This window comes from Aotus nancymaae, unplaced genomic scaffold (genome assembly GCF_030222135.1).
Source record: "Aotus nancymaae isolate 86718 unplaced genomic scaffold, 86718_ANA_hifiasm-v0.15.2.pri h1tg000021l, whole genome shotgun sequence".
NCBI lineage: Eukaryota > Metazoa > Chordata > Mammalia > Primates > Aotidae > Aotus > Aotus nancymaae.
Genome location: NW_026988433.1, coordinates 6,631,984 through 6,643,304, shown reverse-complemented (window position 1 = coordinate 6,643,304; position 11,321 = coordinate 6,631,984).

Below are 11,321 nucleotides of genomic sequence, written 5' to 3'. Positions count from 1 at the left end.
AAGGTATCTAGAAGAGGCTGGGTGCAGTGGCTCAAGCCTGTAATTCTAGCATTTTGGGAGACTGAGGCGGGCAGATCACCTGAGGTCAGGAGTTTGAGACAAGTATGGCCAATGTGGTGAAATGCCATCTCTACTAAAAATACAAAATTAGTCAGGTGTGGTGGTGCATGCCTGTAATCCCAGCTACCCGAGAGACTGAGGCAGGAGAATAGCTGAAACCCGGGAGACGGAGGCTGCAGTGAGCCAAGATCATGCCACTGTACTCCAGCCTGGGCAACAGAGAAAGAAAGAAAGAGAGAGAGAAAGAGAGAAACAGAAAGACAGAGAAAGAAGGAGAGAGGGAGAGAGGGTGGGAGGGAGGAAGGAAAGAAGGAAGGAAAGAAGGAAGGAAGAAAGGAATGAAGGAAGGAAGGAAAGCTCTAGAAGAAATCTAAACCAACAGAAGGTGTGAGCCTATCTATCAGCAGACGCCATGTGCTTGAATTCCTTAAGGAAAAGCTGAGATGGACTATCCAAGTGTTTAGAGTCTTGGATTTGCATTTAGTCTAGAAGGATAGAGTAAGAGCAAACTAACTCAGGGGTAGAGTAGCAGTGGAGAGGGAGAGCATCTTTTTTCCTACTTCATACATTTCAGTGTTCATTAATCCTTTTACAATACTTACATCAATATTGTACAATACAGACATTACTTACAAATTACGTATCTACTGCCTCAATTCATAAAAAGAATTGTGTAACACTTAGTAGTTACTCCTAGGTCTGGAAAGAGTGTGGGCTGGACTAGTTTCTCTGTGGTCACCGGACAAGACTTACATATGATTCTTTCTCTAAGAAAGAAAGGAAGCAATCAATTCTCTAAGAGTCTGTGCAGTTTCTCCATCACTTGTTCTTGCTCTGATGGTCTGGACTGGTTGCCAGAGTAACCAGGTAATGTCCACCTGCCAATAGATAATTGCACAGAGTCAAGGTGAAGAAGAAGCATGGGGCAAACAGCAGATGAGCCCAGTGCAGACCACACTGAGCAAGTAGGGCTATGCTGACGTCAGGCATTTTTCTTATCATATTGAAAGAAGATGAAGGAAGAGGCTTCTCAAGAGCAGCCAATATTTCTGACCTTCTGACTGCAAAGTGGATTCTGGGAGTGAAGGCCTGGAAGACACTACTCTCTTCTTATTCATTCAAAATGGGCACGAAAATGGAAGAGCTGCCTTCAGTACACCACAACAAACCACACTCTCAATAAACAGGGATATTTCAAAGCACGGTAGCTCTAACAGTGAGAAAATGCAGGCAGATCTGGAGAGTTTAATCATCTGGTAACAGAACATTTGTGTCATTTCTATTTTGGGAAACTTTTCATTAAATCTGTAAGTTTAGAATGTTCCCCTTTCTATTTTGTTTGCTTCTACTTGACTTAATGTTCTTGGGAAAGCACTTAAAAAAAAATACTTGCGATGATCTTCTGCCAGTGAAAAGGAGAATTGTGGTCATTTTTAGGAACAAATAATTCTGCTTTCAAATTCCAAAATAAGGTAATTGAAAAATTATCTATCTGAGAAGGCAGCATGAAAAGGTTACATTTTCGCCAAAGAAGATATGTTTGTCTTGCTTTTATTCTGGATTTTAACAATCATGATAAGGTACCATTTTAGAAATCATTGAAACTTTAACTAATGGGAAGTTCCAGATTAATACACATAATGGAAAGCCTTTATTTATTGGAAAATTATCTCAGAATATATTAAGGTGTTTTACATTTCAATCACAGTTTGTATTATTTTAAGAAATTTATTCACTATATGAAGAAGTTATACAAGATTGGAATTACAATAAATTGACAATCTTTTGAAAGACACTTAATTAAATGTATCATCACATTTAAAATTTATCCATTGACTCCACAGTTTCACTTTGGAGCATATGTCCTGAGAAAATATTATCGACGATGTAGGTGCTGGTTATATTTTGCTTTTCAGGAAACATCCTCTTCTTCTGAGACTGAGACCCCAAATCTCCCTTGGGGAATCCCCTCCTCACGCTCAGTCTATGTGTTCAGTGGGGTTGACGCAAGTCCCAGTTCACCTGGGTCCCAGGTCTAGGACAATCGGCACATTTCATCTCTTCATTCCCCCTGGTTTATTGGGGCATGAGAATATAATTGAATTTTACTCTGTGTCACTGAAGTCTAAAACCATTTGGAGAGTATCGTGAAAACTAAAAGACTTTTCTTGCTTGTTTTGTTTAGTTTCACTGTACATTTTACTGGAGAGATATCAAAGCAAAACAGCTGAGTTCCAGCCACTGGAAACAGTCCTGCTAAAGTTTCAGACACCTCCAGGGACAGTTAAGAAGCGAGAATATGGGATCAGAGTGTAAGACACACCCCAAGGCCTCCAGAATGTCAGCTCTGCAGCAACAGTGACTGCATCTACTTTGGTCACTGCTGTGTTTCTATATTCAGAAATGTATCACGTGTACAGTGAGTATCAATCAATACTGTTGGAATTAAACTATGATGCAAGAGAGACCAGGTGTGGTGGCTCACATCTGTAATCCCAACACTTTGGGAGACTGAGGCAGGTGGATAGCTTGAGACCAGGAGTTCCAGATCAGCCTGGGCAACATGGTGAAACCCTGTCTCCACAAAAAATACAAAACAACAACAAAAACCCCCAAACATTACTAAGGCATGGTGGCACATGCCTGTGGTCTCAGCTACTCAGGAGGCTGAGGTGGGAGCGTAGCTTGAGCCCAGGAGGTCGAGGCTGCAGTGAGCCAGGATCATGCCACTGCACTCCAAGTTGGGTGACAGAGTAAGACCCTGACTCAATAAAATAAAATAAAATAAAATAAAATAAAATAAAATAAAATAAAATAAAATAATAAATACAATTCAAGAGAGAGTCTGAATATATTAATTAGGTATCTAGATCCACCCATGCCTAGTGCCAGATATCCCAAGATTTTTAAGTTATACAAGTGAATATACTTTTTCTTTAAAAAATCCATTTAAGTTGTGTTTTATATGAATTAAATATTTCTAACATGAAGAGTTCAAAAGCATATTTTCAGTGCTGTTTCACAGAAGTTTCTTTCTTTTTACATTTCAGTTTTTATTTTGGGTTTGGGGTACATGTGCGGGTTTGTTACCTGGTATATGCTGAGGTTTGGGGTCTGAATGATCCTGTCACCCAGGTAGAAAGCATAGTACCCAGTAGGCAGTTTTTCAACCCTCAGCTCTTCCTCTCTCCCCCTCCTAACAGGCCACAGTGTTTATTGTTCTCATCTTTATGTCAATGTGTACTTAATATTTAGCTCCCATTTATAAGTGAGAACATGAAATCTTTGGTTGTCTGTTTCTGTGTTAATTTGCTTAGGATAATGGCTTCTGGCTGCATCCATGTTGCTGCAATGGACCTGATTTTGTTTTTTCATGACTGTGTAGTATTCCATGGGGTATATGAATCACATTTTTAAAACCCAATCCACTGTTGATAGGCGTCAAAGGAACACGCCTCAGAATAATACTAGAAATCAATGACAAATGCACAGCCAACATCATACTGGAAAACCAAAGCTGAAAGCATGCCCCTTGAGCACTGGAACCAGACAAAGACGCTCACTCTTACCACTCCGATTCAACATGGTACTGGGAGTTCTAGACTGAGAAAGAAACAAAGCCATCCAGATAGGGAAAAAGAAGTCAGATTATCTCTCTTCACTGATGATATAAAATCTAGAAATTCTTAAGACTCTATCAAAAGGCTCATAGAACCGATAAATGACCTCAGTTAAGTTTCGGGACACAAAATCAAGGTCCGAAAATCAGTAGCATTTCTGTATATCAGTAACATTCAAGCTGAGAGCCGAATCAGAACGTCATGCAAATGTGCCACACCTACCAAGAAAGCCAGATCTCAATGCTTGGAGGCATGGTGCAATTAACGAGAAAGAAAGTACTTCCTGGTTTTCTTTTCACAGACGTCGTGGCATCCTTGAAGAGGTGTAGAGGGGTAGCCAGAAATCTCTCTGCAGGCCCATGCGTTTGTGGCACGGCTACATTTGGGGATGTTTATAGACCCGTCCTTAAAACCACCACATGCCATATGGCAGGATCTCAAATTTCAGCCCTCCTTTTGCATTCTAGAAATCCCTGAAGTGGGTAGCAATGTTCTCTGACTGAATTTCAGTTCAAACATAATTCAATAATCTTGTTATAATAGTTTTAAAAAAATAGAATCAATAGTATAACCAACACAAAATAATCAACAGATGTCCTGCGATGGGATATTGTGTGGTAGCTGCTTATCTGTATATGTATCTAAAATGCTGCTTGTCTATTCCGTCACTGATTAATGCACCTAATTTCATTAAGTTCATGCTGTGGCCTGGAGACGAGGCTGGCAATGGGAGACCCAGCTGAACCAGTTATAGAGAGGCTGTATCTTCAAGAGCTCACACCTTGAGGGGAGATGAGCGGGGGCAATCAGATAAAACAGTTACAGATAATAAGAAGGAGAATACAGAAATGAGTAAGGAACATGGCAGAGAAGAAGCAACAGGGAGAAACTAATTAGCAGATGCCAGTGGGAGAAGGTCTTTCTGCGGAAAAACTTAGTCTGAAATTGGAACAGGGAGAAGAAGCCAGTCAGGGGCTAGAGCTTGGGAAAGAGTGATCCAGGCTGAGGAAAAGAAAAAATGCGGAAGCCCAGCTCTAAGAACAAACGAGTGAGTGCTCAGGGCAGCAGGAGGAGGCCCATGCGGCCTAAAACCCTAACCCGTGTACCTAGCAGATGAGTGATGTTAGTTTCTTTATTCATACAATGAAAATATACTAGTTGTATTGTTTTTAGGAGGCACACAGAAATAAGCATCCATTTCAAGCCATGCATCTGAAACGTTCTGAATAGACTTAAATGTGAAACTCCTATTCGCAAACAGTGACCCTGGGCAGGAAAAGCACATACCAAGGGCCCTGTCTTTTCAAAAGCATCTCTCACAGGAAAGCACTCTTCCTTTAGAGAAACACATCCATCATCATCTCTTTTAAAATGCAGACTCGTGTGCAGATATTCAAAGAAATAGCCCTTGCCTGACACGTAAATAGCAAATGAGGTTATTTGATTTTGTTTCTTGCTACTCTTAACGCCACGTTACAGAAGCAAATCCTTGGTAAACAAAGTGGCATTAGTCCCAAGTGGCATTACTGTTCTCGGAGAAATCTAATTACTATAGATTTTTCCTTCACTATTCTCCAAGATTTTCTAAGTTAAAGGCCAAAGTGGATGCCAGTTAGACAGCTCTCGACAGTATTACTAAAAATAGTATTTAGGACCTACTATAACGTCATGTGTGTTTCTCTGCCTCGAAGACTAAACTGATGTTAATTTAGTACAGATCAGGAAAAGACTAGGACAGAGACTATCACTCGTTCTTTTTAAGGTTCTTTTTATGGTTGGATTCAAGTGAATGGGAGAAATAAAGTCTTTCTCTTTAGTTGTGCTGCCTGAGACATACTGAGCTCTCTGCCCCAGAAATAACTTCCGAGGGGCTTTACGAGGGATTCAAGTTTCTAACTAAGCCAAAAAGTGAAGAAGGATGTGAAATTCAAAGATGGAATAAAAGAAGAATGAGTAAGAGACATTTCACTTTGGGGTTTGATAGGTTAGTTTGCTGCAGAGCAAATCTGCCATTGGGAAAAACTAAGAAAGTTGGAAACTTTTTTTTTTTAAAAATCTGATGACGTTGGGGAGCTACCGAGACAACCAGTGTCTGAGGAGCAGGATGCCAGAGGGATCAGAAACTTATCAGGGTGAGACTGACATTCTCACTTTTTTCCTTCAAGGATTTGCTGGTTGTAAGCAGCATGGAATAAGAGGCTGAGAAGTCAACCAGAAATCCTCACAGAAAACATGAAGTAGACAGGGTTTTAGGTAGTCCCAGGAGGCTGAAAAAATCAAAATAGAATGCAGGGTTATGAAGGCAATCAGGACATGAAGGGCCAAGATTCAGGGAAGAAGGGAAATGCAGAGACGCATGCACAGTTCCATCAGTCTCTGATCTTCTTAATGTTGTTTGCAACGCCTGACTTGCACAGAGCAAGAAATTCTGCCAGAAGCTTCGTCACAGGGGCTGAGCAATTAAATCAAGTTATCGGTGTACTCACAAGGGGAAGACAAAAATTGGACTTTAGGCTCTTCTATGACCTTAGGAAACTGAGTTTGTCTTTTCATTTCGTCCTAGTAACAAGACGATAAGAAATGAGGAGGTTCAGTAATAACCAGTTCAGTAAGCTGAAAGACTCAGAGAAGAGTACTGGCGTGTTTTTAACAGAATCCCACCTTTCGATGACTTCATGTCCTTTGCAGGAACACGGATAAAGCTAGAAATCATCATTCTCAGCAAATGGACACAAGAACAGAAAACCAAACACCACATGTTCTCACTCATAAGTGGGTGTTGAACAGTGAGAACACATGGACACAGGGAGGGGAGCATCATACACAGGGGCCTGCCGGGGGTTGGGGGGCTAGGGGAGGGACAGCAGGGGTTAGGGGATTGGGGAGGGATAGCGTTAGGAGAAATACCTAATGTAGATGACGGTGTGGTGGATGCAGCAAACCACCGTGACACGTGTATACCTATGTAACAAACCTGCACGTTCTGCACATGTACCCCAGAACTTAAAGTATAAAAAAGAATCTCAACTTTCATATTATTGCCAATACTTATTATGTATCTATGTGTTTCTGTAGTTGCAAACAGTGTATTTTAAAAATTTTAACAAACCTTTGTTTTTGTCTTTCACTAAGCTTATTATTTTATATTAAGTTTGTAATGTATATGTATATTACAAGCAAGATGACCATTTGCAGACACATCAAATGTGAGGCAAGGGTAAAATACAGTCACACGTGTATATGGCATCGAAGTGCGCATTGGGCAATGGTTTGGGTTTACCATTACAGGTAAAAGAACTGTGGCGCCAGAGGCTGGATTTGTACCCTGATCCACACTTACTGTTATGCATTTATTAGCTCTTTAATTCAGGCCATATTAACGGCTCATAGCCTTTGTTTCTCCATCCATGAAACTGGAACGTAATAATAACAACTTCATAAGCCTATTATTAGGGTTAAATTAAGTATTTTATGTGGACGTCTAATGATTAGCTTGCCATGTAGCAGACGTGCAATAAATGCTAGCTGTTTTTATCTATAATACTGAAAAGAAAGTAACATAATGTGTGCAAAGTACACAATACAAAGCCAGACATGTGGAAATTGCTTGGGTGGGATTACAATAATGAATATGAAGTTATTTTGGTGATGGCCTAATTTCATCCACTAAAATTGGAAAAAAAAAAAAAGACATGTTCTTCCATATGTGGAGTTTTCTAGCCTTAAAGTACTTCTCCTGATACCCTGAGAACTGTGTGTATTTTCCATTTTTAAGACATTTAAATGCATCCACCTTGTTGCATTACAAAAGGTTCCCAGGGCGGACCAGTGTGCAGGCTGGAAGATACGATTTCTGGCTCTTTCAAACATGTGCCGTTCTTCAAAACATACAACGTGATTTTCTGAATGCTAAGTAGATGAATAAATGTGGCCTGGAAATATTTGCCTTACAGCATTTTAGTAACCGAATATTAGGCCTCAGTATCTTAAAGTTGAGATACCAGAATTTACATCCTTGTTAGTCATAGATAGACTTTTCAACACCTTTTCAACTCCAAAAACAGCGACAATGACATGCAAAGCTCTTTTTCCCACAATTCTGACATATTACTCATAACATACACATCATGAACAAAAATGGATTGTTTTTGAATATTATTTCAATTCGTAAAGCACGGTAAGAAAGAGTAAGTGTTAACTGTCTCTTCCTGTCAGTTAACTCAGGCAGAAAGGCTTAGAGGAATTCTCAGGAAATGAAGTCCTGAAACTAGGTGAGAGATTCCTATTACAATAAACTGCTCTCACAATTCCTGTTTAAGGACTTATAACAAGTGTAATTAAATAATTATTGAGGCAATTGTTTTTTCCAGGGGCCATCATCAGAAACACTGAAATGAGTCACAGAGAAGACACAAATGTAGGAGGTCAGTTGGGGACTGGTGAACTGAGTGACTGTGGCCCAACTTCAGTGGACAGAACCACCCGTCACCCCCAACCAAGTCTTTGTATGCAGGAATGTGGCCTAGTGTTTATAAATTTTCCAACTTTTTAGGAAAACTAGACAAATTTTATTTATTTATTTATTTATTTATTTATTTAAGACAGGGTTTTGTTCTATTTGCCAGGGTGGAGTGCCATGGCATGATCTTGGCTCACTGCAACCTCCGCCTCCTGGGTTCAAGCAATTCTCCTGTCTCAGCCTCCTGAGTATTTGGGATTACAGGTGTGTGCCACCACGCCCAGCTAATTTTTGTATTTTTGGTAGAGATGGGGTTTCACCATGCTGGCCAGGCTGATCTGGAACTCCTGACCTCAGATGATCTGCTCACCTCGACCTTAAATGTTGACAATTAATTAGTTCAAAAATCACTGTGGTTGTCTATTTGCAGATCAAAACTCAATTGGCTATATATGCTTGTGTTTATTTTTGGCATCTCACTTCTAGCTTGTTGAGTTCTATCCTGTTGGTCTATATGTCTATCTTTGTGTGAAGATCACACTGCTTTGATTACTTCAGCTTTGCAGTAAGTTTAATGGGAAGTGTGAGTTTGGTCATCCACCACCTTTGTGCTGATATTTGCAAATGTATTCCTTTTCCATGTATTGTATATATTATTGGCCTTACTGTATACAATATTAGATGTGTGGATGGTAGAGAGATTAAATAGATGGATGAAAGATGAGAGATAAGTGAAAAGATAGATGAATAGATGGTTAGATTAGATAGCTGAAGAGATAGATTACATGCTGGATGAATAGATACACACATACATAGTGTTTTACACAATTCATTTTGCATACAATTGCACTTTAGTAAAGAGATAAAAGGAGAATAAATATACTCCATACTATCATTTATAATTACGTAATTATCTTAACAAGTGCGGTTAGTTTGTTCATGGGACGTTGAATTACTTTCTGTGGCCAGCAATAAATTATCTGAGTTTTCAGTTGTTTTGTAATACTTTTGTTTGATTTTTGAAAAATAGTTCTGTTGGAGATAAGACTTCTTTTGTTGACAGTGTTTGTTAGTTTGTTTTCACACTTAAAATATGTCATTACCGTTTAGCTCCCATTGCTTTTTGTGAGACATCATTCACTAATACTATTTGGGGTTACCTGCATGAACACGTTGTTCTCATTTTACCTTCAAGATTGTCCCATTGTCTTAAGCTTTTAGCATTTTTGCCATGATGTTGTTAGCTGTAAAATCTTTTTATTTATTCCACTTCCAGTTTGTTGAGCTTCTTTGATGTGTAGATTAATATTTTCCAGCAAACTGGGGAGATTTTCCACCATTATTTCTCTCTCTCTCTCTCTCTCTCTCTCTCTCTCTCTCTATATATATATATATATATATATAATTTTTTTTTTTTCTTTATCACTCTTCATTTCTGGTATGCCCATTGTGCATATGCCAGTGTGCTCAGGAGCATCTCACATTTCTTTTAGGTTCTAGTTATTTTTATTCATTTTTTTCCTTTTGTTATTCAGATATTATAACCTTTGTTGATCTATTATCAAGTTCACAGAGTCTTTCTTCTTCCAGTTCCTATCTATGGTTGAGCCTCTAGTGAAATTTTTACTTTAGTGATTATTCTTTTGAAATTCGGAATTTTCATTTGGTTCTTTTTTATAACTCCTATCTGTTTTTGAAATCATGTAGCATTGTTATCATTGTTTCTTTGTGTGTGTTTGCTTTTGGTTTTATTTTCATTTTACCTTTTTTTTTTTTAGCTTTAAGTTCTGGGATCCATGTGCTGAACACACAGGTTTGTTCCATAAGTATACATGTGCCATGGTGGTTTGCTGCACCTATCAACCCATCATCTAGGTTTTAAGCCCCGCGTGCATTAGGTATTTGTCCTAATGCTCATTTCTCATTAGTGGTTTGAACATATTTAAATCTGTCTGTTAAATTTGACATCTGGATCCTTTCACAGGAAATTTCTGTTGTATACCTTTCTTTACTCCTATAGATGAGTCACACTTTCGTGTTCCAAGTGTCACATCATTTGATTTAGTTGTTGTGAAAACCTGGACCTTTTAAAGAATATATGTAGTCACTCCTGATACAGATTTCCCTCTCCCCTCTCCGGGACTTGTTTTGCCTATTGTTTGCTTATTTAAGTATTGGCTAACCTACTTTGTGATGTCTACTTTCCCCAGTGAAGGCTTTTGTGCTCATGCCTCAGAGGGCACAGCCTCAGACATGGACAGGGTAAGCATTGGATTACTAATGTTTAAACTAGGTTCTCTTCGAACGTTTTCTTGATCTCTCTGTTAACCTGTCTGCCTCATTTTGTTCACATCCAATTATTAGGCTTCACTAATTGCGGGCTGATTATGCTGTTGTTTTCTAGAATTCCCTGGATCGTATATTGCCCCTCAGTCTGATACAATTAAATTTGGGCAAAGTGTAGTTTTTGAGGCCATTGTTTGAGGTTTTCTTTGACCTCAAACATACGGGTTATTCGTAGCAGTCACATTATCTGGTTTTCATAAGTAAACTAATTGGCTTATGTTTTAGCATGTTTTTCTTAATTATGAGGAACCACCAGTTTATTATTTGTATATCACCAAAAATTCCATTGTTTTTAAGCCCTTAGATGTGAACTTCCCCATACTCTTTTTCCAATACACACAGCTCCGTTGGGGAAAGAATCAGGGTTTTCTGTTCTTATACAGTTCATTCTTCCTTGGCACAGTCTCTGAGCCACCACTACAGCTACTGGGTAGAGGGATTAGCCTGTCCTTTCCTAGACTTGTCCTCCCAGCATTGCCAGAATCCTTCAGGTCATCTGGGGCATGCTTTTCAAGTCAGCCTCAAATGCCTGAGATAAAGCTTTTATCTTAAGAGGGAAGGCCAGGCTGAGGAAGTGATCCTCTGACCTCTCAGTTGTACTCACCAGCAACTTAGCCTCAACTTGGAATTTGAGGAGACATGAAATGTTGGTGACCTGTACCCCTCAGTGAGATAATATTCCTCAGTTGGGAGCTGAGGAAAGAGGGAACCCTGTCTTCTTTCCTCCATATCTCTGGAGTTGAGCTTCCACCTGCTGACCTCAGGGAAGACAGGTGGATCACGTCTTGAGTGCCTCAGACTCTTGCTATTTGGTAGACTTTCTAGAACACATATTT